Source organism: Typopeltis vanoorti, chromosome 13, assembly GCF_054136105.1.
Source record: "Typopeltis vanoorti isolate ZY-2024b chromosome 13, IOZ_Tvanoo_1.0, whole genome shotgun sequence".
NCBI classification, from domain to species: domain Eukaryota; kingdom Metazoa; phylum Arthropoda; class Arachnida; order Uropygi; family Thelyphonidae; genus Typopeltis; species Typopeltis vanoorti.
The window spans coordinates 118,090,381-118,118,116 of NC_143561.1; the positions used below are offsets into that span (position 1 = coordinate 118,090,381).

The following is a 27,736-nucleotide window of genomic DNA, read 5'->3' on the forward strand; positions in this document are numbered from 1 at the left end:
CTCATATCAATCACGTTGTTTTCATAATTTACATGCATTAGGCTTCTTCTTTTTTTTTTTTTTTTTTTTTTGTCTGCATTAGTCTTTGTTACTTTATCCCCCCACTTCAAAAGCTTTCCCCTTTTTCAAACGAATATAGTAAAAAAAAAAAAAAAAAAAAAAAAAAACTTATGTACAATAAACTTATTTTAAAATATAGTAAAAATGCTTATAAAATTATAATAATTACTCGCTTCGGAGGCATTCACCGTCACACATGCATCCAGACAGAAAGCTGACAATCCAACTGCAGAATTCATGGGACAGACCAAATGATGGGAGTTTGCTTAGTAGGTCTTTGTGCTAGACCCAGCTTTGGAGATATCAAGTGCAGTCACTTGAGATTCACTAAACGTCTCCATGGCATTTGTCCAGATATGGGTGATATATATGAATAGATCTCCTGTTGATTGGCAGTGACGAAATCCATATTGGTGGTTGTTTATTAGCTGGGTGCCTTCGAGGTAGTGTAGAAGTTGGGAATCGGTTGTTCTGTTCATTATTTTAGACAGGACTGGGGTGAGTGAGATAAGGCAGTAGTTTGATAGTAGTGATTTGTCACTCTTCTTAGGAACAGGTTAAACATAGGCCAATCCGTTCCCAAGCTGTATAGTAGATATCAGTGGAGTTAAGAGAGTATGTACAAGCGACATAGGAAAGAAGTCAGTTCTAGTGCACAAACTTTCATGACAATTGAAGCAATGCCATCAGGGCTAGGAGACTTTTTTGTGTCCCTAATTTGTATGATATTTTTCTGATCTCTTTCTTGGAAAATGACAGAGAGCATTGAGTATTGGGCATCTGGAATGATTTGAGGACATTTACCATGGTCAGTTATGCATGCATTGGAGGAAGAGTGTGAAGCTAGGAGATTGGCTTTTTCTGTGCGTGATGATGCAACAGACTCATCTGGGTATGATAGGGGTGGGAATAGTGTTGGCAAAAGTTACGACCAGTTGCTTTGTCAAGAGACCAAAAGGCTTGCTGCCATTTGGACACCCAAGCATCATTTTATATTGTTAAATGAAGGTGACAGCAGTGTTATAAAAGTATTCAAGTGAGAGATGCAGTCAAGCATACATATCATCACTTGAGATAGAAAAATCCTATCAGAAATCTGAAATATGGAATAGCTGTTAAGTAGTTGGTATTTAACCAGAAATGCTCAAATATGAAGGTATAAAAGTTTTACATTGGCTCTGTTTCGTAATTCAGAATGCCTGATCAGAAGATTGAATTTCAAATAATTGGAATACCCAATAAAATAGAAATAAAACTGAATGTGAGAATTAGAATAATTTTTCTACTGGGTATTCCAGGTAATATGCATGCTAGCATACTCAAGAATGTACTAAAAAAAAATTTGGGAAATATAGTGAAAACCAACTGATTTCAGCCACATGAAGTTAGGATTTGGTTTTTATGTTAAGACAGACAGCTGAGAAATCATGGGAAAACTGGGATCCATATTTAAGTTTTATAGGTCTGAAAAATGTGTATGAATGATATGAATGAAACCTTTTAAAAAAATCTTAGTAATGGAATATTATTCAGAGTAATATATAGTCTATGCTTCAGTTACAAATTAGCAGTTAGAGTTGAAGGAGATTCAAAAAGATGGTTTGATATACTCTATCTCCATAATCTATATGGATCATGTTGTCAGAGTAAGTGGTATTAAACCTGAAGCAGAGCCAGTGTAAAACTTTTATAACTTCATATTTGAACATTTCCAGTTGAATACCATTTACTAAGCAGCTGTTCTACATTTCGGATTTCTGATGGGTTTTGCTATCTCAAGTAATAAGATAGTAAGTAGTACAAGGGTAGTTCTATAAGCTTCCATCCTGACTAGCTTTTAGAGGTGATAGAAAGAAAACAACTGTGTTACTTTTCAACATATTCTCTCTTTACTTCAACACACTTTTCACATCTTTGAATTAACATTTCTATACCTTTGAAAAATTAGTTTGCACTTTTGTCTACAAAATGTCATAAAACTGCATCTTTCACTTCATTATAATTAATTTGCAAATTTTCTTCCTCAAAGGTCTTTCTTCAGTTTTGAGAAGAGGTAGTAGTTACTGAGTTCTAGATCTGGGCTATAGGGTGGATGTTCAATCTCCTGGAAGCCACAGTCCTTCACTGCAGCCTTTGCAACAATAGCCATATGGACTGGAGCATTTGTTGTGAAGCAGGTGAAAACCATGATTCAGCATTCCTCATATCTTCTCCTTTATGGTATCGTGCAGTTTGTGCAGGAGTGAATTATAATATTCTGCATTCATGGTGGTATTCCTTTCCTTGAAGCAATCAAGAGAATTCCTTGACAATCCCAAAAGGTTATTGCCATGATCTTCTTGGTGGACTTGAGTGACCTTGGCTTTTCTTGGCATTGCTTCACCTGGTTTGTGGCACTCCATGGATTCCCTTTTAGAAAGAGGATCATAATAAAGGACCATGGTTTCATCCCGGTGACAATGGATTCCAACACTTTTCTCTGATTCCCTTGGCATCAGAGAGAATTGTTGGAAGTGTTAAAAACTTGCAGGAACAGGTCACATAATGCTCAATTGAAGAGAGAAGAAGTCATGCGAAGCTTCTCGTGAATGATGCAAAAGACGGTTGTTATAGAAAGCCCCAACCTTGCTGATATTTCTTTAAGTTTCAGCTATCTGTTGAGCAGTTCCTCAGTTATCACTTCTGCAGGCCGACCATCATGATGCTCTCTCTTTTTAGGCAAAAATGTTTAGCCCATTCCTTCACAGTGGAATATGAAGGAGAAGCTTCCCCATAAACACCATCCAGTTACTGTTTGATAGCACTTACACTAGTGGCCAAAATTGTGGAAAAAGTGTATTTCTGAGGTTTGATGGATCATAACACCACTTTTTTTTGGAATAATACCATAAAATTATATGTCAATGGAAAGATAATTTAATCAAGAATGTAATACAATTACTTTTATGAAGGATTTTTTTATTAGAACAGCAGTTATAAAGTAGAAAAGTGAAACACACAGAAAAAATGAGATATACAAAAATTCTCATAATGTGAGTTAATACTTAGTTGGGTAACCTTTAGCGTTAATTACGGCTTTACAACGCCTTCCCATGGAATGAACCAAGTTTTTTAGTTCTGCAGCTGTTATAATGTGAAACCAAGATTGAATTATTGCTTATATTAATTGGGTTTTATTGGTGGGTTGCTTCTGACTAACAAGTTTCTTTAGTCGGCTCCATAGATTTTCGATTGTGTTAAGGCCTGGGCTATTCCCAGGCCATTCCAGCAGTGGAATATGATTATCTTGAAACCACTTTTTGCACACAGCAGCAACATGACACGGAACTGAATCCTGTTGAAATAAATGCTTCATTATCTTGGAAAAGATCACATGCAGAAGGCTTCAGTTTGGGCTCAAGTATTTCATTTATGTATTTTTGGGCATTTATATTCCCATTAATCATGAAAATTCTGCCCACACCTTTTGATGTCATACAACCCCAGATCATAACACTAAGTGGGTGTTTCATGGTAGGTGTAATGCAATCAGGATGCAAATCTCCTATTCTTCTCCTTAGTATTTTATGCCATCACTACCAAACAGGGAGATTTTGGTCTCATCACTCCAAATAACACTGTCCCATTGTTCTGCTGTCCAGTTAACATGGGTTTTAGTCTAGTTTAATCTTTTCAACCTTTGTTTGAGAGATAAAAATGACTTTTTTCATGGAATTCTAGCAATTAGACCAAATTCCTGCAGTCTGCGCCAAACAGTTCTTGCACTCAACTTCACATTGTATTGCGCCATTTCATCTTGTATACACCCAGATGATTTTCTTCTGTCACGTAGGCACAGTCTCTCAATTCTTCTATCATCACTTGCTGTTGTGCACCTTTTCCTGCCTTTACCAGTCTGGTTTTGTAGTGACTGAGTCTCCTTATACCGCTTCAAAAATTTAGAAATGCCACCTTTGGTTAAGCTTCCACAAATTTTTCTTCTAATTTCTTCATAACTGTAGCCTTGTTCACTTAATAGTACTATTTTACATCGCTTTCTGGGTGACCAGTCAATCTTTGCACCATTTCTTTAATTTTATTACTTTTTACAAGCTCACTAAATGAAAGAACATAAAAAAAAAAACCAACCAACTTGATAGCAATCACATAACACACTGACAAATGTCCTCCTCTCAGCTCCAACCTGACATCAATAGCTGAATCCTACTGTGACCTTATTGGCTCATTGCCAAAACAAGATGACACCTGATTGGCTCTCTAAATACTCATGCTCATTGGCTGCATTCAAATGAAGGAAAGCTCTTCATATCAACCTATGCAAGTTGTGCTTCTTTTTTTTTTCTGGTTATTTGGCTATAACATTTCATAGAATACAGATAATTGAACAAACTTTGTTGCATCACATTCTTGATTAAATTATCTTTCCATTGATATATAATTTTATGGTATTACACCAAAAAAAAAAAAGCGGTGTTATGAGCCATCAAACCTCAAAAATACACTTTTTCCAAAAGGTTTCCACAATTTTGGCCATTAGTGTAGATAGAGAAAGCCCTTCTGCATTGAAAAACTATCACAGTGCTGTACTCATTTTTTAACATCACAGCCACTTAACATGCCACGTATTAGTCAAACCAGCGCCTCCAACTGAATAATGCAGGTAGTTGAAACTGGCACAAATTTTGTGCCAGGCTGGAAACTTCTGGAGCCTACCTCATATATCATAATTGGAAATATTCAACTCTGGTTCTTTCTTTATGGAGATAATGCAAGATTCCTAAATAAATCAGTACAAGTCTTTAAGCTAATGAAATTAAGTATTTGTTGTGACAAGGTTGTATGAAATCGTTAATAAAAAAGACAAAAACTATGAAAATAGGTAGGAACAGTGAAAATATCTGCTGCATTCTGAATTGAGACCCTATAGAATATTTCAACTATTTAGGCACAATTTTTAATAAAGATGGCAAATTAATACATTGATGCTAGGCATCATTTACATATGCCCACTGAAAAACTTGCTTCGGTGTGTGGTTGTTTGCTAATTGCCTTGGGTGGGCACATTTTCATACAGTTTATATGGCATGTTAGTTGCAACTTTTTTTTGGTAGAATTTTATTTGTAGAATTAGCATTTATGAACTGTCTTAATGATTTGGAAAATCTCAAATACAATTTGAATAATTCACACACAATAAATGAAATATACAATGTATGAAGATATGCAGTTTATTTTCTTTACAAAATGTGCTTTACATAAATAGTTTTTTTCTGCACCCAATAACTGCATTATGAACGGGTGTTTCTGCAACTGAAAATTTGAAACAGGATGTTAGATTATAACGCTGGGGGAAAACTCACATAAAATACTTGATTAGTGTAGAATTTTGGCCTAAGTATCATAGGCATCATCAGTACAAGATCACAAAATGGCAATTAAACATTAACAGAATTCTAAAAAGCACTACCTAAGTAGCTAATTTAAGATAACTGAAAAGGTTAGTAAATTTCTTAGCGTATTATTTTTTTTAAAATTATATATTTAGACAATATAAAGGTTACTTTTTAAACCAGCTAATCTCTCCTATTTCCCACAAAGGGGCTATATGTAGACCATTGGATCTGTTTAAGTTTAAAACAAATTGTGTTTGGTGCTACAATAAAACTGTTTTTCTTGCATGCATATGAACTAGTTGTTGGAGGGGGGTGGGTGACATGCTTTCATTATGACATATCCTTCAAGATGTCTCTAATTACACTAATTGTTGCTTAATATAGTCCATTGACTAACTATCTCTGTATTGTATGTAGTTTAGTGATCAAATAAAACTACTTGTTTTTCTTGCTTCTGCATTATAGTGTCTGTTTTTATTTTATTTTATTTTTTTCTTCATGTGATAGGAACATTTTCATTTCACTCTTTGGAAAGAACAGATATAATAAGTAAAAATTCATCTATTCCTGAATAAAGATGAATCCTTATGTGTATTATAAGAGGTGGACTGCATGTATTGATCTCCAAACAGAAGACTCATATTCAAGATAGCTGTTCTTGATAAGACAGAAGAACTGCTGACAAAAAGAAAAAAAAAAAAACAACAACATTGTTATGAATATACAATTTGCAAAAGATAATTCCAATGATAATTGGAAATTATTTGTGTATATATTACTAGTAAAAAGTGTATATTGATCATCAGATGATAAAAGCAAATTCTTAGAAAACAAAGTGAAATATAAATAAAACAGAAATAATGCATGCTCACATTTGCGAGAACCCTAGCTATCACAGTGTCAAGAAAAGTCAGTTCATGTTGAAGGAGAGAAAGGGATAAGGCAATGTACAAATTTGTCACCAATATGCATAATCATGTGCTTTATATGTAAAATTTTTCAACTTTTATATAAGCAAAATAGTGACCACTTTAAAAAAATTTTCATAAATGAAAAGCTAATTTTCTGACATATAATAATAAGAGAGAAGTCAGAATGGATTCGTCTTTTTCTACCATGCGCAGAAGTGTCGAGAGGTCTCACATCTGTGGTCGGACAGTAAATACATATAACAAGTACAACAAATTGAACACGATTGATTTGTTACTCCATCAACCTGCTTGTTTTCCTGCCATGACTAGATGAATTACCTGATCAGCATTATTAGTTCATGGGATTAGCCCCCTCCATATAGTTGTTTACTGAGCTACAAATGTATTCAGCCACTGTGTATTTTTGGTTAGTTATTTATATTTTGTAAATAAATATCTTTCCTTCTCCTCAGAAGTTTTTAAAATTATGCTCATCATAAATGCAAACATTCATGTCTAGAGTTTATGAATCATCCCATCAACTTATGGGCATACATGTATAATATCGCAAATGCAAATTATTAATAATTTGTGTCAGTAAAAAAATATTTCTGTTTGCATCTTTTATTTTTCTCCCTTATGTTTGCCATCTCAAATGACTCATTAATGTTGATTCACATATTTACTCCTTTTAGTAATTCATGTAAACCAACCAAATTTAGTATTCTCCTTAATTATTGTTTTCTCTATCCTAAATAAACATATTCTTCTCCTTCCCTCCCACTCCAAGACGATTTGGTTACACTCAAAGAACTTTCATGATATGTGGCGTACATCTGCTGATACACAAAGAGGGTATTGCAGCAGAGTGAGATGTATTCTGTTGACCTTCCATAAGGTGAAGATGGCAGTGGCAGTTTTTCAAACTCAGGATAAATATGTTAAATATGGAAAAATAGAAAAAACAAACAAAGCTGGTATGATGAGGAGTCAATTGAATAAATTTATATGGAACTAGGGGAGGCTCTGCTCCCCTGACGCCTATAGCGCCCAATCCCCTGAGTCTGGACTAGTAGCCTGGTTCTCCTTGAATTCTGATGACTCAAATTTTAAAGACTCGACACTCAGGGTAGCCCCTGAGTTTCAAGTAACTTGACAAAAAAATGTGACACCAAAACGTTTCAAAAAAAGGCTTATCATTTTATATTATAGGGTAGATAAAAGAGAAATTAGCCAAACTACTAAACTATACAAAACAGTATTAAATCCAGTTTTAACCTAGAGATCTGAAAATTGATTTAGAAATGAAACATTTGATCAAAGGCTAGAGATATGAGAGTTCTCAGAAAAATTAAGGGAATAGATAGCATGAATGGCAGAATCATATTAAAAACATGACATTGTTAGTATTCAGGAAGGTGTGAGAAGAGCAGGAAGCCAAAATAAAACAAAAGCAACTCATAACCAGTAAAACAGAAATTGCAATCGACGCATGGAAACAAAATCATATCCCTCAATTTGGTGAAGAAATCATCTCAGACTTTCGAAACAATGAAATTAAGTTAGATTTCAGTAGCCATAATTTTAAGAACTAATGAAAACTTTATAAACAGCCATTGCCCTTAAGTGATCTCAGAAAATTGATCTGAGTCCAACATTAATTACCCCCTGGTTTCAACCAATAAAAAAAATGACTAGCAATTCAGTGTAGCCTATTTTAGTGAACTCTGCCACCTTTTTCGCTTTCCATTCCTCATTTCTCTTTCCATAGCAGAGCACTCTTCATAATTCATGATGATGATGATGCCATAATTCTAAGATGCCAGCCATCTTTATTTATTCACTCTTGTGTTTTAATTTCATTTCTCCATGTATTTGTTATCTTTAAACTTTTATGTTTTTAGGCTTTTGCATTTTTCATGTTGCTTTTAAATTCATATTTAACTTATTCTTTTAAATAGTTGTTCAGTTTCCCTTTTAAATTCTTAGGATATTTTATCTTATTTACATGTATCTCAGTTAATTTAAGTATCAGCATTATATATACAAAAAATGTTTTGTGAGGATAAAGGTACAAAGGATTGCATTTCTACCTTAAGTATAATTTCATGGTATGTTTTATTCTAATTATATATTATCGATTTCTGATTTAATGTCAAATTTTAATGCACATTTGCTATTATATTATGCTGACTAGTAAATGATGGATGGAGCTTCATGAACAAATTTCAGAAATTGCAAAAATAGAGGATATAGTTCCATTTTATCAAGTCGCATATGGATTACTGTGAACAGATTTGGTCACCTGGTTTTCATAATCCAAATGATCCATAGAATATTGACCAATGTAGAAACTGGTCTTTAGAATGTAAGGTATGAAGACAGATTGTGAAATGCAATTTACAAAGCCTCGTGAATAGGAGAAGGAGAGGAGATATGATTAATGTGAAAGAGATTTTTCATAGAATGGAAGAACAAGAGGCCATTTCTGGAAATTGTATAAGAAAGGTGTCAGCAAGGAAGTAAAGAGCAGGTTCTTTGCAAGGAGAATGGTTAGCAAGTGGAATGCATTTCCTGATTGTGTGTGTGTCATGAATGTAGAATCGTGCATTTAAAGCACAGTTTGATAAGCATTGTGTTTGATGGTGTCTCTCCCACCTCACACATACACACAATGAGTATTTTGATTCCATGGAAATCTAGTGTTAACAGTAATACTGGAGATCATGCATAAACTGTTGCTGCTGTTTTTTTTATCAAACATCCTTAGACTTTCTGCAAAATTGCAATATGTAATAAAATATAACTTGCCATAAGACATGGATTATTGTGATGAAGACACTATTGATGGACTTGACAGTGCATCATCAGCTAGATCAAGATTTTCATCTTCTAGTCATGTAAGTACCTCATCTGATAATTCAGATAGTCAGATGATCTTGTGAGATCTGTAATTCTTATAGAAACATATGAAATTTTAGGCCGAAGGTTAAAACCTCCTTAAAAAGGCATGAAGATCATGCTATTTTGAAAGCACCAGCAGATTATGGAATTTTATTTCTCTAAGAGTGGTGACCTTTTGTTTCTTTCTCCACGTTGTTACTGGAAATTCTGGGACGAAACCGTGATGTGATGAATGGCATTCATTTATAGTTACTATAAACAACTACTTCTGTTTTAGTGCAAAAAAAAAATTTTTTTTAGATTAGTTTGTTCTTCTATATCATCAGCATATTTAAAACCATGTTTGAATGAGCCAAATTCAGGTAACTTGAATCATGTTCAAATAGAAATCACACTTTTTTGTCTCTTGAAGCCATTGGGTATAGTTTTTGTTGAGTGCTGCTTCTTCCATCAATTTTGTTCTCGGATTCTTCTGTTATCTGTGGTGAGTGAGAGAAGCCATTCTTCTGGTTTCTTACCTTGCCTCCAGTTTTTGCATTGATGATCTCTGTAAATATCCTTTTACCATTCTAGCAACCAAATATTCATATATTAATTAGTCCCTTTGATTTTTTGCCAGAAAGTGATCAGAAGAATCTTGATCATTCTGGATACAAAAATGTCTTCTGGTCCTGATGGCATTTTTCCAATTTTCCTTGAATATTTCTGCTCCAGATTTAACTTATTTTATCATCTTTTTATGTTCTACTGTTCCACTGGTATTTGACCTATAGCTTGGAGATTAGCTTGTATTTAACAAGCTAATGAATATTTCTTATGAATGGATCACCATTCATAAGAAAGATAAATGTTAATTAAACTATTGTCCCATTGCTGTCACTCAGTTCTTTCTACAGTGATGAGAAGATTGTTTATGGGCAACTTTTGTGTTATCTGGAAAACCAATTAATTATAAATGATTGTCAGTATGGATTATGCCATTGTCAGCTGATAGGATATTTTATGTAAGTCACTCAACTTTGGACAAATGCATGAACAACTTTTGATAAGTTCTCTGTGCATTTGTCCAGTGGTTGCAGTTTAAGGAATTTTATTGAACAAGTGCCTGTTTACCAAGCTTCCATATTATGGTTTGACTTCTGCATCTGGGTTGCCAACTTTCTCTCTGATAGCGCATTACCTGTGGTGGCGGATGCGTCTTTATCCCCTTATTGCAGCTAATGTTGATGCACGACAGGTATGTTCTTTTATTTATTCTCCTCCATCTCTTTATACCAGTGGCCTTCTTCAGTTGACTATAAATCCAGTGTACAGCTTGCTGATGATGATGATACCACACTCCACTTCTTTTTGTCATTTGACAAACCTTGCTACACAAATTGGCAAATTTCCAGGATATGAACTATTTCAATCCTGAATTTTTATCTCTGTATCACTCTTCAGTGGAACTCGTATAACTTTATTAATTTATTATTATTATTTTGTGACACCTCCAGGGAGTCCAAAAGACTCATCGAGGGAGGGCACCTACTCAACAACTCTCTTCTCCATCACTCAATCCACCAACTACAACGAACCGCAACTACCATCATCATCTATATCAATGCCATCTATCGCCCACCATCACGATTACTGGTATTTTCACAGACAATCACAAACATCCATGCCCATGGTGGGATTCACCCACAGCCTTTTGGCTGGAGAGCAGATACGCTAACCATTCAGCCAAACAGGCCAGCAACCAATGCTAATAAAACTGAATCCTGTCGTTTAAAAAACAACAAAAAAACTATATGTTTGTGTGTATACACTGTTTGGAATGAAGTCAACGGACATCCCCCAAGGGCAAGGTGCATCATGCCACATAATGATTCACGTGTTTGTAGCTGGTATAAATTGGAGCTGGTAAAAACCACCATTTGGCTGACACGTTGAATGTGCAGTTCCTGGCATCGACTGGAACAAGGATCTCCATAAAAACATTCAGCACCAAGGCTCACAACGTGCGTTTCCATTATAGAACCACAATATGCAAGTCCTACATTACCAGAATCAGCATGCAGTTCATCTTCAGTGTGCAAAGAGCATTTATAGTGAGACTTGAAAGCTTGGAGAGTTGTGTTATGGAGTTACAAATCCCACTACAGAGCAGAGATGCCTGGTGAATGTCTCTTACCAGAGTGTGTAATCCCAAGTATGAAATTTGAAGATGACAGTGTGATGGTATGGTCCTGTTTTTTCTGGTTTGACCTTGGACCTCTGTTTTGGGAGTGCCACAAACATTGAACTCTGAGAGGTATCTTTACATTCTGGACAATGCAATGCTTCCTACTTTGTATTCTACAGAACTGATCACTGTCTCTTTCACCATGTCAGAAATCTGCTGCTGTAACTGCAATGTTTGTGAACATGTATGTTACCACGCTTGATTGGCTTCCACAGAGCTGTGATCTCAACCCTACCGAACATCTGTGGAATGAACTCGGGCATCAGGTGAGGTCAAGGGACATCTGTCCCATAACATTCCAGGACCTCATTGCATGCCTACAGAAAAAATGGTCCAAAATTCCCATTGATTGCTATCATATGCTTGTATGAAGGTATGCCGTGTAGGATTGCTGCAGTCGTCACAGTGTCTGTTGATGTCTTTCCAAGCAGTGTATACATGCATGCACACTCAAAATCGATATCCAATCCAATATCCAAAACTTTCTCTTCTTGGAATGATTCTGACCACCAGTATTTCCTGAAACAACATATTGCAGATATCACCTCTGGAGCGTTCAAGAAATTAGGTTTTCTCTTTCATTCAAAGTGTTACTTTACCTCTGAACAGCTATTATTAACTCTGTACAAATTACAGTTCTCTTCAACCACTGAATGTTCTCATAATTGCAGTGACCTTAAGAGTGCCTTAAAAATCTTCAAGTACAGTAGAGCACAGTAATGTTCATTAATAACCTCCCTCCTAAAAAAAGTTTGCTGCTGCTTTTCACACAGATATTAAGTTGTACCTACTTAAATTTTTTACAGATAGATTTAAGGTTACTGATTATCATAATTTGTACTGATAACTCCCTAACTAACCTCTGTATCTATTCACTTTTAATTATAAACTCAAAAAACATTTTCGTCATTCGTTCTCCATCTTACATCATTTATAAAGAGTGTAATCTGTAATTTAAGACCAAACCTAAGTTTCTTCTCTTCAGCTTACTGCTATCTATGTTACTGTTGTACTGTAGGTTTTAACAGTCCCTTAATGCCTGTCAACACGTACAGCTCAGCTAACAGATTTTTGGCCAGCATAAACAAATCTGAATTCTAAAATCAGCTGTGTAAATGCTAGAGTAGGAAACAAATAACTAATTTTCAATATAGATTTATTATAGTTTTTACTGAAAATATCAGTTTGTCGTCAATGTGAAACAAACAAGTAGTTTAAATGAGGCAGAATGTACCATCTAGATCAGAATCCCCCTGTTCCACATATCCCTCCAAGTGTGCTAAAAGCTTGTGCTCCAGAATTTACACATTCATTCTATATTGCACACCTATGCAAACCCTCCTACTCACCAGGTGTCTGCTCAACAGCATAAACAAATCTGAATTCTAAAATCAGCTGTGTAAATGCTAGAGTAGGAAACAAATAACTAATTTTCAATATAGATTTATTATAGTTTTTACTGAAAATATCAGTTTGTCGTCAATGTGAAACAAACAAGTAGTTTAAATGAGGCAGAATGTACCATCTAGATCAGAATCCCCCTGTTCCACATATCCCTCCAAGTGTGCTAAAAGCTTGTGCTCCAGAATTTACACATTCATTCTATATTGCACACCTATGCAAACCCTCCTACTCACTAGGTGTCTGCTCAACAGCATGAAAGCAAGCTTTTATTCATTTTGTTGCCCCCCCCCCCCCCCCAATAAAAAAAAAAGAGCGATAAGAATCAGCCATCAAACTGTCATCCCTGCCCTCATTTTGTACTTTCAAAGGTGATGGATAAAGTTATTAACAGCCAATTTGTTCGTTACCTTGAAGATCTTTCAATTAATTCATAACAGCTTATTTATATGGATCCCACTAGTCTTGCATGAGAGCAGAATCTCCTCCCTCCACCCTTAGCTAACCTCATCCTCCTTTAGAACTAAACCATGGAAAAAGTTGTGAGAAACTAAATTGACAGTTCTTTATATTTCCAGGGCTTTGGATATCTGGATATCTAAAATAAGCTTTGTAAATGTTAGAGTAGGGAACAAATAACTAATTTTCAATATAGATTTATTGAAAATAATTGGCAACAGATATAGTTTTTACTGAAAATATTAGTAAAAATTTCATTGAGGTCTACTTACCAATTCACCATCTTATTATAGTATCCCTCGTGCCATTTGTGATTGGATTGCCAACTTGCTCTCTTGTTGCATATCATTGGCTAGGCAGTTTCCTTTCATCAGATTTCTCTACTAATCTGTAGTATGTCAGGACTCTATTTTCATACACATCATTCCTGCTATAAATCAGTGGCTTTCTTCCCCAAACCTCAACTCCCACCCATGGTTTTTTTGCTGATGATAATGTGCTTCGTTCCCTTTCTTCTGTTATGTAACTGTATAGTACTCAAATGATTCAAGTTTAGTTTCAAGATCTTTTATAACCAATGTCTTAAGAACTGTTTCACAATTCTCACTTGGACAAAAATAATCTATTGAATTTCAGTGCCATCAAAATGCAGCTATGTCTTATTTCTCGGAAGAGTGACGTGACTGTGCTTCACTCTCTCTCTCTCATTTTTGATAATATTCTGCTCGCAACCAAGATTACATTTATTCCTTCTTGGGTTGACTTTCATGTTTATCCTATCCAGCACAGACATTCACATCTGTGCCCATTCTTATAATATTACCCGGTGATCAGCATTAATTTTGATAAATTATGGCGACTGCTATCATGTTTAGAATAATTATCCAAAATATGATAATTTCCCCAAATTACTTTAAAATCTAAAGTCTGGTTTAGGTATGGTAACAGTGTTTTTTTTAATTAGGCCCCATGACTGTCAGACTTTAGATACCTTCCTCAGTCACCTGAACAAACAACATAAATTCCCATAATTCACAATGCATTTCCATTTCTTGATAAACTTGTCATACATCTTCCTTCCGGCAGTCTTTCCTTCACTGTTCACCATAAATCTATGCATACTGGCTAATATATATACACATAAACTTTTACCATGACCCAAAAACTAGGTATTATTAATGCACTTAAAAACAAGGCTTCAAAGATAAATTAAAGATACCAAGAAATTATATACTTGGTTTAATCCTTTATCCAAGTGTAAGCAAACAAAGGTTGCACCTGAGATATATTTTCAGAACTGGGGCAACTCATGGTAAAGGTGGTATGACTTCACATCACTTGTCTTAGTATCCTATAATGCAAAGCACATCTTATTGCAGACATGTATAATGCTGTGTATTATGGGAAGGGTCACTACTCAGACTGGTTTCGACCTTTATTGAGGTCTCTTCAATGGGAGCTGGACCCAGAGGTGATACGAAGGTTGAAGTAATGCATAAGTCATATTTTCCTATACCAGTTGCCAATAGGTGTCACACCTTATTATTACATGTCTGCAAGCAGATGTTCTTTGCATTATGGGATATCAAGGCAAATGATGTGAAGTCATACCACCTTCACGAGTTGCCCCAGTCCTGAAAATACTTCACGCGTAATCTTTGTTTGCTTACACTTGGATAAAGGATTAAACCAAGAACAGGTAATCCTCGTATAACGTGGATGTTAGATTCCATAGAAATTATGCAAGAATCAAATCACATAGAAAAAGTAGGATTAGGTTCCGAAATCGTTTTTTTTTTTAAGATTATATAAACAATGACATATCCAACAAAAAAAATATTTTTATTTAATTCAGGTAATTCATGTAAGTTATGAAACAAATACATAGTATAAAATTATAAAAAATTATAAATTATACATAAACTTCATTGCATATGATGCGTAAATGTTTAGGCAAAATAAAATAAAGTGTATATTTTAATCATCATCACTCTCTTCAGAACTAACATTTCGTAGATGTTCTTTATTTACGAGTGGCCAAATGTCGTCATCACTTGAAATCTCATGGACATCATTTGTATAATTCTCGTTGCATACTTAAGCTGATTTAGTTATCAAGAAGTCAGTAAGAAGACCTTGCTTACTACTATGCTGCAAATTTTTTTATCGAGTTCATAATACGGAGCTAAACAAATATCCAATTGTCTCGTGAATTTTCCGGAGTGCTCCATTGAGAGATCATTATCCATAAATTAACTTTCTTGCCATGTTCAATCCTTATGCTAATTTCTTTAAACTGAATTCTTTAATGGATTCATTGCAATCAGAATCTTTGGCAGAACTTTCCCTGCCATTTGGTTCGAAGTCATCTATTAATTGTACCAGTTCCTCATCATTTAAATCTATTTCCCCATCAAAATAATTGACTAATTTCATTTTCACCATATCGCCATTACTATAAAAATAATTTTTTTTACATAAAAAAAAAAAAAGCATATTTTATGTAACTCACCAAAAAAATAAAAATAAAGTGCTCAGCTTGAGATTAGCACACTTATGATTTTTAATGCACTTTCCTGGCAGATTTTCAACAATAAACACTTTATATGGTAAGCAATTGATGTATATGTTTGCTAAAGGGTATTTCCCCTAATATAAATTTGCTACTTATAACTACATGCACGCTATGGGCAGACACAAATTTAACAAAGATAAATTTTGATTTTTAAGTTGCGTGTTGAAAAATATATGAAAAGATAGAGTTACTACAGTTTGTAGACTGTTTTATGGCGAAACCACATTGTATAAGTACTGTGTTTTATGAGGGTTACCTGTATATAATTTCTTGGTATCTTTAATTTATAGTGTTACCAAGTGAAAAAACTTCCAACAACAGGGCTTCAAAGATTGCTCCAATGTAGGAGCATTTAAGCATGAATTGACAATTATCAGCAATACTTTCTTACAGAAATGGCTACACCAAAAATACTATCAACAAAATTCTTCACAAGTCTGCACCTCATAATAATAAAAAAAAAAAACAGATTGCATTAAAGAGATATTAGATAAACAGAACAATACACAAATACAATCTTAATGCCACTTTTAAGCCTCCTGCAAATTTAAAGAACTTATTCAACTCCTTCAAGGTTTGATTTCCTCTTCTGGTCCACCCTGGAGCATCCAAAAAACGGAACATAAACTGCACGTTAAATTTTATAACTATGGTAAATCTGATCTTTCTCATCACGCCCTAAATACTTTACATAGAATTGACTGGTGCATTACCAGTCAATTCTGGTAATGCCAGAATTCATTACATCACACCAAAACGTGGCATGCACGAAAATTTAAGGAGGCCTGTGAAATTATAATTGATAATTAGCAGTGGTGATCTAAAAATCCCTAGAATGCATAACCTTTTGTTCTGAGAGTTCTTTATGAATTGTGACTGTAGTATCCCAGGATCTTAGCCTTAATATAATAAATGCAGTCACAATTAATAAAGAACTCTCAGAATAAAAGGTTATCTACTGGGGGAGATACATTCCAAGACCCCCAGTGGATATCTGAAACTGCAGATAGTACCGAACTCCCATACATACTATGTTTTTTTTTCTATACATACATACATACCTATGATAGTTTAATTTATAAATTAGTACGAGATTAATAATAAAATACAATAGTTATAACAATATACTGTAATAAAAGTTATGTGAATGGAATCTTAGCAACCTCAGCATACAATTTTTTTTCCTTTCCTTATGAAGTTGAGAACTTCCATCTTTTCATTTAAAGGAAGCACTTTATAACTTCTCTTTGGCATATCCAAATTGCCAGCATCACTACTCTTGTGCTTTGGGACCATTATTAAGTAAAATAAAGGTTACTTGAACACAAGCACTGCAATACCATGACAGTTGATATGATATCTGAGATAGCTACTAAGTGACTAATGGATGTGTGTAGTGTATATAGAACAGTGTGGATATGATGGACAAAGGGATGATTCGTGTCCTAGGTAGGAAGGTGCGAGATTCACCATACTACTCAGAACAGCACACAATTTAAAACTTATGAATTGTTTATTTCTGGAATTTTCCAATTAACACATTTGCTGCCAACTATGAGTATACTCGTAGTTGGTATATGAGCCTTGCAAGTCAACTACCAATATATTCGTATGTCGATTATCGACCTATGCCAAGCACGAGTTAACCCATAGTATAAGCACACGTTAATTTGGACCCTTGGCTTGTGAATAAAGCAGAGAGCACATCTGGGGGCTTGGTAGAAGAAAAATAATTTCAGCAAAAGTATAGTATATTATAAGAGGTATTGTTGCATAAACTGTGTATTTATTAATGCAAATAAAACAATTTTTTGAGTTTTTTTCAACATATGCATATATTTATATACGATATATCATCATCTGAGTCATCGCTGGAGTCGTCTGTAGGATTATAATCATCTTTGGAATCGGAACCAAATAATTCATTCCATTCATCATCATTCTTATTAGCATAAGCTCCTAATTCTTCATCATTAAGCTTTCTTTTACTGGCCATGGTGTAATTGAAGGTTTTTATTTTGATAATTTTAAATAATTGTAAGACTAGATGCAATAAACCTTACTGCACTGAATGCTGAACGTCACTGACTCTGAACTCAAGTTACACAGTTGTCAGCGCATGTTAGACATAGGTGGGGGTGATACGAGATTACTCGTAGTTGGCGTATGAAACAAAATTCTGTCTGATAAGCCAGCTACGAGATAACTCATACTGATGTTGTAGAAGTGAAAGTGCTTGGCATGTGGTAACAAACTATGCCCGAGGAGTGTGGCAGTGAATGTGTTAATGTTTTCAGACCAGGGTTGACCTTAGGTAACTGAAACTGCGGAAAGTGAATCTGTGGATGAGGGGGAACTATTGTACATGTTATACTATTGATTAGACCACAACTGTATTATAAGATTAATATTAATTTGTTCTCTGTCCATGTTATGAAATATAGGATATATCTTTGATGTAGGTTTTTTTTCACTAGAGATCAGGCCTGTGAAATAATAGTTGATCAAATGAGTGTGGCTTTGGCATATGTTTGAATTGTCATGTAGCTTGACTCTGTCTATATGTATATACTCTAGATGATAACCTTAATATGAAGGTTGAAACGTTGGGAAATTAAAGTAATTATTGTTAACAAACACAGTAGGTCTATAATTTATCCAAATGAATTCACATCTGTAGAAACTTCAGCCTAAAAAAGCTCAGTATTTCTCTGTATTAATTTGCTTTTCAAACAGTACTCTTTTTCTGCACAACTACTAATGCTTTATAAATCCAAAAGCAATCCAATCTTAGAATATCATTCTTGCATTTGGAGTGGTGCACCCAAAACCATCCAAAAAAATGCTAATTTCTATCCAGAAAAAGTTAGTTTGCTTACTAGATAACTTCCTACTTTACAGACTCTTGAATCACATTGTTATAGGTTATCTGTTTCTATATTACTTTTTTTTTAAATAGATATTTCCACGGGCATTGCTCCACTGAACTTCCACCATTGTTCTACCACCTCCCTCTTTCATCCTCTTTCTTCATTCCGTCTACTTCTGTTCATTGGACCAGACTTTCTTCATATCATTTTCCCCGAAGAATATAATCATCACATTAACATTCAAGAAACACATTAATATATTTCTTGTTTCTTCCTAGCCTTGCCTACACTCTGTGCTGTTAGTTTTGCAGCCTTGCATGTGTAAGATTAATATGAAAAAAAATTAAAAAAAACCCTTTCTTTCTTTTTACCCTCTGTTCCACTCATAGTATTAATGTGCTATAAGGTCTCCTATTTTTCATGTTTAGGATACGATTTGAAAAAAAAAAAAAATTAATTATTGTACTGGTGGGGAGGCTAAGGATTCATCATAGGAACTCTCCTGAGTCAATACACAAACAGAATGCTCCATTATATGTCCACATCTGGATTTCTGTGCTCATGTCTGGTCTCCTGGGATTTTTAGGAGTGAGGAAGCAGTGGAGAGGATTCTGAGATGAGTAACCAAGATGGTGAATGGTCTGTGGAATGTTCCATATGAGGATAGACTGAGGTTGTGTGGATTTCAGAAGTTGGTTGATAGGAGAAAAAGAGGGGGTGTGATAGAAGCATTTAAGTTGTTTAAAGGGTTTTGTAAGATTGATGTAGGGGAAATGTTTCAGCACTTGGCTAGAGGGGCCAGAACAAGGGGTCATCCCTGAAAGTTGAATGAAGGTGTGGTTAGTAGAGGTTCGTGAAGACTAGATTTTTTGCTTGGAGAGTTGTGAATGAGTGGAATGGGTTGCTAGAGTCAGCTGAGATTTTTTTGCTTGGTGAGTTGTGAATGAGTGGAATGGGTTGCTAGAGTCAGCTGAGTGCTTTGTCTGTTAATAGGTACAAGGAAAGGTATGATAGATTGTGTGTATGGTTTTGGTCTCCCATGATGAGTCTTCGGACTCCATGCAGGTGCCTGTATAATAATAATAATACCTCTGCACTGAAGAGGATCTCTATCTTGCAGGTGCCCATTCAGATCAGTGCAGTGGTAGTAGTGGCTCTTTTCTACACTTGGTGTAGAAAAGGTGATGGGTTCCAATCCTGTTTGACCCCTTCATGTGAAATAAGGTGGAGGGGAACTCCCAGTGATGGTACTGGCCTTTCCATCCTTATTCTTTTTCATGCCTTTTCCATATTTTCTACTCAATTTCTCCGAAGTCTTTTTTTACTCTATCTTCCAAACCACTATCACTGGGATCCATTTCTCTGTTTGTAATTTAGTGCAGCCTATGGACATCTGGAATTTTGGAAATTTTTTTAGTCTTGCATTACTTTGGCTTCTGCTTTGGCAAGGTGATGGCCAGGATCAGTTGGCTAGTAGGGTTGCCTGGAAAGGTCAGTAACTCTCCTTCCTCATTACTGGGTGATTGAGGTCAGGGCCCAAGACTTCCTCTGATGGCAATATGGTGTCTGGGGTTGTCTTAGTGATGCAGTCTGGAATGCAGTCATTGCTTGCTAGTGTAAAATCTCAGGTTGGTCGATTGGTAGAGCCTTTGCTACTAATGGTTCAGTTAAGTAAGTTTGAGCGCAGTTAGTAGTTGGAAGGGGACCAATCGTTCGATGCTGTTGGCACACTCTCCCTCGATAAGTCTTTGGACTCCCTGGAGGTGTCAGATAATAATAATAATAATATAGAAAAAAAATAGAAATATTTTTTCTATGTCGATTTTACATGAGTAATTAAATTACATATTATATTTGTAAGTAAAAGAATGTATAACTCACTGTTCTGAGATAAATGTTGTAACTAAATGTTTGAATAAGAACCAAAAGATTTGTAACTAAAATTAAGCTCAGACAGTATTAGGCTATGAGATCTAAGACTAGCAACAGTCGCAAAGGTCACCGGATTATGAGTTTTACTACCAAAAACCCTATGATAGCATGGGTGACGGAGAAAACCCTCCAGTAAATCCAGGGGACTTGAGAGAAGAAGGGCCAAGGTCGGGAGAATGATATAAAAGACAGAGATTGAGTGGCTGAATGGCTAGGGGGCTCTCGTTTCAAAGTTTGTTCCTGTGCCAGGCCTTTCCGAGGACGGGGGAGAGTCGCGTTCTCGCGAGCAGCAGTTTCGACGAAAATGGGAAGTTTGCTAGTAGCAGAGACGGCCTTTTCAAGATATCCCACCGTGAGATTCCCCGATGATCTACTTGTATGCTGAATTATAGCAGGCATGTCATACTGGGAAGAAGCAGAACGTGCCCGTAAGCTTTGAGGATCTATGACCCGTGTAATGAACTAGAAAGATTGTAAGTTGAATGTTTCATGTAATATCCTCGATTGTGAAGTTCAAACGAAAAATGTTGGTTTTGTTATCTAGTGGCATAGAAGGTGTTAGAAAGAATCGAAAAGTTGTATTTTAGTTTGAGTGCGAATAGTACAATACAGAGATCTAAAGATTTGCTTATGATACGTAATGCTAAGAGTGAATGTGGTTTAAGTTTTGCCTTTTATTGTTTACAACATGAGAGAAGTTTAAGTGTGTTAAGTTTCATCCAAGTGTCTGAAAAGTTAACGTGTAATTATGATTTCTTTGTCTTAATGATTAAGTGAAATGCTTAATTCAATTTTTTGGTGAGTTAGAAATGTGACAGGTATTGTCTTCAGTACTCTTGTTGTCTTAGTTAGAGCCTGACATGTGATATGTGTTGTTTGAATGTTGTATATAATTTGTCTTAGTAAGAATAAACATGTTGTTTTTGTTAATAGCTTGCCTGATCTTGTTTAGCCAATGCACTTCTCATAAAAATACCAAACTCTGTGTGACTTAAGAGTAGTAATAGCCATGGCTGACTGATAAATTAATAGGAGTTGCTTGAGATAGAGTTAAATTAAGAGTATTATTGTGCTTGACTGAATATTTCTCTTGTATGTAAAGGAAGGAACAACAATTCTTTTACGCGATCATTAATGGCGCAATCAATAAAAAAATAAATTTTTAGGGATCAATACAGGTAAAATACAGCAAAGTAGATTAAGGACTTGGCTCCAGCCAGAGGCTTTACCTAAGTTTACAATTTGAGCATGTGTAAGAGCATATCTATGTCCTTGATGGGAGGGGATTAAACTAAGTTAAGGACTAAAGGATTAATATTAATTGAGAGTTTTATGCGTGAATTAGAAATTGAAGTCTATAGACAGTTTGAACTAGCTCAAGCAACTACGAAATAAAATAAATAAGAAAAATAATACAATGGCACAGTAGACATCCATTCGTTAAATCCTTAAATAACACTGGCCAACAAAAAAAAAATTTTTTTCTGCTGATTATGATCTGACACTTGTTTTTTACTAATTTGGGTGCTCTGATTTCAAATATCAAACCCATTTTTCTCTATCACATCAGGTTTTTCCTCTATTGCATTTTCTTTTTGCTAATTTCTAAGTTTTTGATAGTTTTAAGGAGGCAGTACTATTTAGAGGATCAAAAAAATCGATTTTTTAATATTATTTTCTAAAAGTATGTACTTTTAAAAATCTGTTCCTAACTTTTTATCAAGACATTCGAAAAATTCCCGAAGATATAGCTTATTATTCAAAGCAGTGTGCAGATCAGAATCGGAGCGCTCACCGCTCTCGCTTGTTAGTAAACGAATAAATGCGTAAGAACCTGCAATGGCACGTACTGGCACTTTGAATGTGAGAGAGGTCGATAACCGACCTAATACATTTAGGTGATGAAAAGTAGGCGATGGCAACTGCCTAAAACAAATGAATGCTATATGCGTCATAGCAGACAAAGAATGATCGAAATCAGTCAATCGTTAATCAATTGTGAAAGTATGATGAGCGCTTATAACGTTTCAATAAAGTCTCTGGTTTTTTTTTGTCTTGTTAATTGCATGTTAGTCGGCAGTGAAGAAAATACATCATATCTACTACTCGAAAATGTGTCAATAGTGTAGATTCCTTCTGCTACATTTGTGGCAGCTTTACTGTTCCCCCCAGTCAAAGGACAAATATCATTGATTTCGTTAAGAAAGTGTACTTTGCATACTTGGACGTAAAACTTGCAGATCAGGACAATTCATGGACTCCAAATAAAGTGTGTAAGTCGTGTAGAAAATTTACGACAGTGGAGCAAGGGAAAATGCCAAAAATTAGCTTTTGGCATTCCAATGATTGGGCGTGAACCGAAAAATCATGTAGATGATTGCTATTTTTGTTTAGTTCAGACTTCTGGTTATAATAAGAAGAATAAGAAAAAAATTGTGTATCCAAATCTCGACGCAGCAATTCGGCCAGTTGCTCATTCCAATGAAATAGCCGTGCCAATTTATAAAGGACTTCCTTTACTTGAGAACAAGCATGATCGGGATATGCCAGATGTTCTTGAGGAGCAAGACCCGGATGTTGATTTAGACAATGAAAATTTAATTTCTAGTTCTGGACTGCAACGTTTTACTCAAGCGGAATTGAATGATTTAGTAAGAGATTTGGGCCTATCAAAGGAATCATCGGAATTGTTAGCTTCAAGATTAAATGAAAAAAACTTACTGGAGCAAGATACGAAGATAACTTTTTATCATAGCAGGGAAAGTAATCTTGTACAATATTTTAAACACGAGTGTGGGTTTGTTTACTAACTGAAATGAGTGTTGTACAATATCATCCAAATGAGTGGCGTTTATTTATCAACAGTTCAAGCAGAAGTCTCAAGTGTGTCTTACTACACAATGGGAATGTATATGGCTCAATTCTTATTGGCTATTCAGTCCACTTAAAGGAAACATATGAGGACATTAAAAAGGTTCTGAAGTTATTAAAATATACAGACCATAACTGGATCATCTGTGTGGATCTTAAAATGGTGAACTTTTTACTTGGCTTTCAAAGAGGATATACAAAGTTTCCGTGTTTTCTATGCTTCTGGGATAGTCGAGCTAGAAACCAACACTGGAGTCAGAAACATTGGCCTCTTAGAATATCCTTAAATGTTGGAGAACAGAATGTTATAAATCAAGCTTTAATCGACAGAGAAAAAAAATCATTTTTCCACCTCTACACATCAAACTAGGGCTTATGAAGCAGTATATTAAAGCTTTAGATTTACAAGGTGACTGTTTCCAATACATATGTGAAAAATTTCCACGACTTAGTTATAAAAAAATTAAAGCAGGTGTATTTGATGGACTGCAAATTAGAACTTTCATGAGAGACCCAAATTTCATCAACTCTATGAACAAAATTGAGAAAGAGGCCTGGACTTCATTTACGATGGTTGCAAATAATTTTCTTGGAAACAAAAAAGCATGCAATTACAAAGATCTAGTGGAAACAATGCTTGAAAATTTCCAGCGCCTAGGTTGCAACATGAGCATAAAGCTTCATTTCCTATACAGTCATCTTGATAGATTTCCCGAGAATTTAGGTGCTGTAAGCGATGAACAAGGTGAAAGATTTCATCAAGACTTAAAAACTATGGAAGATCAGTACCAAGGAAGATGGGATTCTCACATGATGGCCGACTACTGTTGGAGTATTCAAAGGGATTGCAAAAACAGAACACACAGCAGAAATTGCTACAAACAAAAAGTTATTCCCTGAAACTCATGTGTAAGTAAAATTGTTATTTTTTTATAAATATTCTTGTAATTTTTAATGAATATTGTTAAGTAGTTATGTATCTAATTATCGGTCTCTCTCGCATTCAAAGCGCCAGTATGTGCCGTTGCAGGTTCTTACGCATTTATTCGTTTACTAACAAGCGAGAGCAGTGAGCGCTCCGATTCTGATCTGTGCACCACTTTGAATAATAGGCTATATCTTCGGGAATTTTTCGAATTTCTTGATAAAAAGTTAGGAACAGATTTTTAAAAGTACATACTTTCAGAAAATAATATTCAAAAATCGATTTTTTTGATCCTCTAAATAGTACTACCTCCTTAAAACTATCAAAAACTTACAAATTAGCAAAAAGAAAATGCCATAGAGGGAAAACCTGACGTGATAGAGAAAAATGGGTTTGATATTTGAAATCAGCACATCCAAATTAGTAAAAAACAAGTCTCATATAAAAGTCAGCAAAAATTGTGTTGGACTATGTAATTAATAAAAATTGAATATAAAAATTTTACACCAGAGGGTGGGTGGATAGCTCTTATACTGAAACAAACTTCCTTTGAGTATAAATAATTTTTCTCATTCTGTACTTTATCAAGGAGCCCTCACCAAGCCTATACTATGTCCAGAAACCATTGCAACATCAACTGAAAACAAATTTCAGAAACAAAAATCATCAGAGACAGCAATAAACATACCAACCTTTTTAATATTGCACTCATCTGTGAAGAATATCCATTTGAGAAAATGTCACTCTTGTTCATCCAGATGGGTTTTGGATGACTTGGCAGGATCTCCAAAATCATTCATACTGTTCAGGTAATATTCTTATAGAAAATCAACATGCAGACACAGTCAAAGCACTGCCTTTTTGCTATATTCATTGGGGGAGTACCAAATCACAGTTATCCCCCCACCACGCACATGAACACAAAACTTTGAACCATTTTTGAGGAGTAATATCAGAGTGGAACATCCTTGATATTTCAGATGAAGAGATCTGTTCTGAATTGAAAGCTGAGGAATTACAACCATAAGGAGAATCCTCATATGTAGGGATGATCACCTGATTCCCACCAGGAATATCATTCTTACTCTCAACACATGTAAATGACCATCTGTCAAACAGGATATCTCAACTGTCCAGTTCAGCTCTATATCCTAAAACCATCTCCACAGCTTTAAACATCCAAGTATGGTAGTTCTCAAACACTGTTGTGGCTCTGCCATCTGTATTGAAGTAAAAATCATGAGAACAAAAACTGAGAACACCAAATTGTCCTAATTCTGTGAGGGTCACCCAGCACATTACTGAGCATGACATGGTAGGAAGGATTAAAAGGAGATCCAAAAAATAAAAAACCGAGCAGAGTATCCCATACCAGGAAACGAAGAGGCAGTATACCACAAAAGTAGCAACATCTAGCAGTAAACTCTCTTATGCTGAGAAGGCAGCTGCAAAGAACATGTCAGTAAGGACATTAACTTGTTTGGTGGTCCTAGTCTCACAACTACATCCCTGAAAGGTATGATTTGCTTGCAGTCTTTTTAGACTGTGTCAAAGCAAAAAATTAATATGGTGCTCAATCCAGTGGACATATCAAAAATGGTTCCCTTAAATGAAGATCCACTAATTAATAAAATAATGGAATAGTCACCAGAGAATAATGATATGCTTCCTGATCTCTTATTGATAAGGTCGATATCTCTGCTCTCCTACAAGAAAATAAAATAAAGAATAACGAAAAGAAAACATGATGATGCCTTGCATTATTTTCCTGAGGAAGAAAAAATGGACACTAGCCATCCACAATTCTCCGGAAAAAGAAAAAAAATTCAAGGTTAACGAAAATAAGACCTCACAAAATCAGAAGCCAGATGACATCACCAAAAATAAATAATGAAAACATTTCTACAATGGAATTGTTTGCATACATTATGAAATGGTTAAACTTTGGTTGCTGTCTCCAATGAATCAACTGCTGTAATTATGCGAATACTGTACCTTTGCTAAGCCAGGGGAAGAATCCAAAATCCCATTTTATTTTTATTTAAAAAATTTTTCTTTTATTTTTTTATATGGTTCCCACTCACGAAAGGTTATTAGTAAACCTATAGTACATTTGTAATATGGGTGGACTAAGGATTTTTTTTGCCCATTTTTATCTATTTTATATATTTTTTGTAATTTTTATTTATTGATGTATTATTTTTTTAAAATTTATATATAGTCTGGAAACTCAGCTCCAGAAATCAAATGTGGAACTTTTTCAAGCCACTTCAGGCTTCCAGTAAGCAGTGCGATGGTCTTGCACTGGGCATTGAAATTCATCTCCCAGCTAAAGACAATCACAAACATCCATGTTCATGGCAGGATTTGAATCTACTATCTATTGGTTGGAGAGCAGGTATGCTAACCACTAAGCCAACTAGGCCAGAAAAATTTGCCCTGACAATGGTTACCGCTCATCATTTTCGATTTCTGCAGAGAAAAAACTTTTTTTCCCAGAATGCACTCTGGCTTCTATGAACCAGTCATCTAATCTGACTGGAAGCATCCATTAGAAATGCCTTTCTGAAATGTGAGCACTTAGTATCAGTTTTCTTTGATATGGAAAAACCATATAACACTGCATGGAGAGTTTGAATATTGTGAAAATCCTACACAAATTTAGCCTCAGAGGGGAACTTCCCTTTTATCTAACTGAATCTTCCAATTCCAAGTGGGAACCACACTCTCCCAACTGTATACCAAGTAGAGGATAATTTGCAAGGTGTTTTAAGTATCACACTTTTTGCAATCACAGTTAACTCAATAACTGGACAACTTCCCCAAACTATATGTAAAATCTCTGTATGGATGACTTTGCCATCTTCTGTCATTCATGTACTATGAGGGATATAGAAAGACAACTGGTGCAAACCATTGAGCATCTTTCAAATTGGGCATTTGGAAATGGGTTCTGGTTCTCCCAGCAGAAGCCAATGTGTGTGTGTGTATTTGCTCGAGATGTTTTCTTCCTGATTAGCTTAGACTAGGACCCACTTTAATCCCACTTGTATCAGAAGCCAAGTTCTTGGTGCCCATATTTGATAAGAAACTTAGCTTCCTACCTCACATATGCCAGTTTTGAGATGTGCCATAAAGTGATGAACATCCTTTGCACCCTCTTTTCTTGATTAATCATGGGAGAAGACATCAGTAGCAGGTTGTGATA

The 27,736-nt window shown here is 35.2% G+C and overlaps 1 protein-coding gene across 3 annotated transcripts in view; it reads left to right on the top strand.

The window, feature by feature from the left end:
* LOC150100495 (FERM, ARHGEF and pleckstrin domain-containing protein 2-like) overlaps window positions 1–27,736 on the top strand; it is a 726,486-nt gene that overhangs the window by 94,864 nt on the left and 603,886 nt on the right. The gene's annotated exons all lie outside the window — the stretch shown is intronic.